This window comes from Dioscorea cayenensis, chromosome 16 (genome assembly GCF_009730915.1).
Source record: "Dioscorea cayenensis subsp. rotundata cultivar TDr96_F1 chromosome 16, TDr96_F1_v2_PseudoChromosome.rev07_lg8_w22 25.fasta, whole genome shotgun sequence".
NCBI lineage: Eukaryota > Viridiplantae > Streptophyta > Magnoliopsida > Dioscoreales > Dioscoreaceae > Dioscorea > Dioscorea cayenensis.
In genome coordinates, this window is record NC_052486.1 from 1,614,560 (window position 1) to 1,619,481 (window position 4,922).

Consider the following 4,922-nt stretch of genomic DNA (forward strand, 5'->3'; position numbering starts at 1 on the left):
CCACTTGTGAAAAGTGGTTTACTAACTAGTAACCCAAGCATTGTGGTTACTAACTCTTATCCTGGGTTAGCACCATAAAAAATTATAAAAAAAAAAAGTAGAAACATATTATATTAATAAAAAACTTAGCATAATACTTTGATGGCTGGTTTAGTAAGTGAAAAAACTTTATAACAAGTTCTTTAGTATAAAAAAAAAGTTGAAACACAATATATTAACCCCTGCCTCAGGGTTTGGCAACCCCATCCCCGGGGTCGCTAGCCTGGCGAGGGGGTTAGCATTATGTTTGCAAGCCATCTATACCTCAATAACGGGGTTAGACTTAAGTTCCAATTTTTGCCAAACTATTCGACCTTGACAGTACAATTTTTCTTTTTAAAATGAAAACATATGTATATTAAAAAATGTATATATATATATATATATATATGTACTATTTGAAGATAATATAATTGATTTGAAAAAACATCAGTAGAAATTGGTCATATTAAATAAGTGGATAGCTTGTCTAGAGAGTGACAAGGCTCTATTGGAAGTGGTTCATTGATTGTTCCCGGGTTAGATACACCAACCCCAGCCACGAGATTATTAAACCTAACCTGGGATTAGTATTCCTATCAACCCCGTCCCCGAGGTTAGCAACCCAAGCATCGAGGTTGGCAACAAAGCAGCGGAATCAATTTCTGCCCACCTATTCTACCTTAATAATATTTTTTTCTTTTTAAATTGAAAACATATTTATATTAAAAAATATATACTATTTGAAGAAAATATATCTGTGGTTCACTATAAAAAATAAATAGAAATAAGTCGCGTTAAATGAAAAAGAAATATAATAAGTGCATAGGAGATTTAGAAAGTAAAAAAGGCTCTATTTAGAGTTGTTCATCCCTGGTTCCCTGGTTAGCAACCCCAACCACGGGGTTATTAACCCCAGCCTCGGGGTTTGGCAACCCCATCCCTGGGGTCGCTAATCCGGCAATGGGGTTAGCATTATGTTTGCAAGCCATCTATACCCTAGCAACGGGGTTAGACTTAAGTTCCAATTTCTGCCAAACTATTCGACCTAAACAATACAATTCTTCTTTTTAAAATGAAAACATATGTGTATTAAATATATATATATACTTTTTGAAGATAATATATTTGATTTGTAAAAACATAAGTAGAAATCAGTCATATTAAATAAGTGGATAGTTGATTTAGAGAGTGAAAAGGCTCTATTAGAAGTGGTTCATTGATTAGTCTCGGGTTAGATAAGCTAAACCCTGCCCCGGGGTTATTAACGCTAGCATCGGTGTTAGTATTCCTATCAACCCCGTCCCCGGGGTTAGCAACCCAAGCATCGGGGTTGGCAACAAAGCACTGGATTCAATTTCTGCCCACCTATTCTGCCTTAATAATATTTTTCTTCTTTTTAAATTGAAAATATATTTGTATTAAAAAATATATACCATTTGAAGAAAACATATTTGTAACCGATATAATAGATTAGTGTGACTATACTATTATATTAATTAATTATAAATTATAATGGTTACCTTTGTGTAATGGATGCTTTTATTTTGTTAATTACTGTATGCTTAAGTGACAACTTCATATGATACGTGGATAGTTGCTTTCATTTTTCCAGCAACTTTCCCGTCAATTACTATCTTTTAAAAAGTGGATAAACCACTTGCATTAACTGAAAATAAGTAGTCAATTACTATCCAATCAACTAAATTCCATCAAAATATAATAGAATGAAGAACTTATTATGGAGCATTTTCACTTTCGGAATCAGCTATCCACGTATTATGGGTATGCTACTGATTAGGGTATTCTACTGATTTTCTTAGGTGCGTTGAGGAAATCTTAAGTGTATAAATGGAATAGCCAGGTAAGCACTCTGTGCTATGGGTCACATGTTGCAGGACACCATGAGAGACGCGTATAAATACTTTTGATAATAATAGGGGAAGGAGCAAGTGTGAACTGTTTAAAAATTCTACTGTTCCATTCATAGCCACGGCATTGAAATGCTGCGTGTGTGTGTGTATACATAACATCTATCACTCTTATCACCTCTAGCACATCATCAGCATCACCAAGAACAACAATGGAAGGTGTGAGCAATAGTGTGCCATTTCTATGTTGGCCATACTTTGCTCATCAGCAGTTGAATCAGATTTACATTTGTGATGCTCGGAAGACTGGTTTGAAGATGAAACATGATGAGAATGGCTTGATTACAAAGGAGGAGTTTATAGATACAGTTGAACAGTTGATTACCCATGGAGAGATCAAGAGGGCTCTTGCTTTGAAGGAAATGACCACCAAGAGCATTGATAAAGGATGGTCTTCTTTTGAGAATTTTCATACTTTCATTACCGCCATGAAAGATGGTGTTTAGTGGCTTGTTAAATGGTATTTAATAGTTTGTTTATGGATCATACCAATTTTCAGATTGAGCTGGAACAATTCTGATCATAACTTCAGAAGAGAGCATTGATTCATTTCAAACATGCTAAAGTGTACATCAGAAGAACAAAAATTCCAATTAAGAAGAAATATTCATCTAAATTGAGTTCATTCACTCACTCATTTGCATTGTGTGAAGCCTAATGCCACCACATTTGCATTGTTAGTCAATATGCATGTTATCAACCGAGACCAAAAGGCTGCTTTTTCTTTAATAAATGACATGGTACAAGATCTCTGGCGCTCCTAAATTAACCCCTGGATTAATTCCAAAGATCTCTTGTGTCCACTGTTGAACCAATTTTGTATAGAGTAGGTCAATGCAGGTTTTGCTCCTTCCAAAGAGACTGAAAAAGGTGCGGAGGCGCAGTTTTTGAGAGATGGACTTTGATACCGACGAAAAGGTTCAGTCACTCTCCCGGCAGTTTTAAGTACAGGATGGCTGGTGAATTTCACAGGAAGATGCTTTACAATCTAGAAATACAATACTGAGCACTAGGATAAGGTAACCATCAGGTATCATGTAAGTCTGAATGCTAGTATATATCTAACCCATAATTTTTTCTCATTGACTTAGCAGCTGACTATTGTTTTTGTTTTTATTGAAATAATTTTCACTTATTTTCTTGTTTGCGAAAGGCTGCTATGAACCATCTGCTGATCACCTGAATGAGAGTAGTAAATGTGTAAATTATTTATGTGTATTCGATTTGACACTTCTTCCGCATGAAGGTGATGTAGGATTTGGACTCTAAGAACCTATGTGGTGCTTTGTATTTTTTGGCCTTACAAGGATGAATAGCAGCGTCCTTTTGCGTAGTTATTTAACTCAAAATAAATCAACCCTACATTAATTTGTTATCAACATAATTGTCTCATGATCAGATTGTGTGTTTTTTTATTTAAGACTATTTGTTCTTTTTTTTCTTAAAATGGTTGATTATTTAATTAGAAATTTCCATCTTGGAGATCTACAATTGATTGTCATGTTTGGTAGTAAAATTCTCAGTGTATTGGACTTCCAAACATGTGAAAATAACAATATGCCTTCATTGTATGTGTTCCTTATATGCAATATATATGCGGACAAATACTAAATTTCTGGAAATATGCAGGAGGAATGCATTATTTATTATTCACACAACTAGATAGAATCAGAATGAAACATATAGATACATTATTTATACATTTACTATTTATTGCAATCTATATAAACATGAAGATCCTCCCGCAGCGATTCACAGAGAAAGCATATAATATCGGTAATAAGTGTATAGACAACCATATATATACTAATGCCAATAGGAGATACTTGGAGCCCTGATGGAGGAGTTTTACATTAACTAGATTCAGAATCCTTTTGCATTTAGAAGATGAACCACCCTCACAGAAAACATGTACTAATTAGCACCATTATATATATTTATATATATACAGAGAGAGAGAGGGGTAAGTTGAAATTACCTTATAGGGATGAGTCTTTAGCACGCGTCTGTAGGGGATGTTTGTGGAAGCAATGTAACATCCAACTTAGGACAATCATCAATCTTGAAATTGCAAGTTGCTGATAAATCAGAAATAATGGAGATCTCCAAAATGTTGAGGAAACAGTGAATGGTATTGAATCTCAACAACCCAATCAAAATGTTGTAGCTGTTAGTGATACTCAAGCAAACTATGGTAGCACACAAGATGCTTCAACTATTGTTGGGAGGTTACGTATCACAGTTGTGAATGGATTGTAAGTATTCACAATTTGACAATGATAGTATTTGTTATGTTCACTATTTATTGCTTATTTTATACTTAAAATATGGTAGGTTAGAGCCATCTAGCAAATGTGCAAGGATAATCACAGAAAAGTTTAAGGAAAAAGTTGACTTTGAAGGATACACATGGAAGACAGTGTCACAACCTATAAGAGACTTTTATTTTGAAGAATTTCGGGTATTATTCATTATCATTTTTAATTTATTTATTTGTTTGTTTTATTAATTCTTTTTTTGAACATTGAATATTTTTTATCTTATGTAGAAGCACTTTATTTGGGATTCCTCATTAGATGCACAAATAAAGGAAGCTTGGGTTTTGAAAAGCCTCACGAGATATAGTGATTTTTTTGAGGGATATAAGGGATGCAACAACAAAGCCGGAGTATCTAAGTGAGGGAGGAGTATAAGCATTGGAAAGTTGTCGGGATAGACCTACATTTAAGAAGAAACAAGAGATAAATTCTAAAAAAATCGATTTAGTATTGTTGGGCCATCATGCCATACAGGGAGGGTCAATATCTAATGTTGAGCATGGGAAGAAGCTTGTAAGTATAAATATAAGATTTTAAATGTATTGAAATGTGTTTATTTTTATTTCATTTTTGCAAATTCATGTATTACATGTTGCTAAGAAATTTTAATGTTTCTTATTGCTATAGGAATCTAAATTGGGTCGAAGCTACTCCA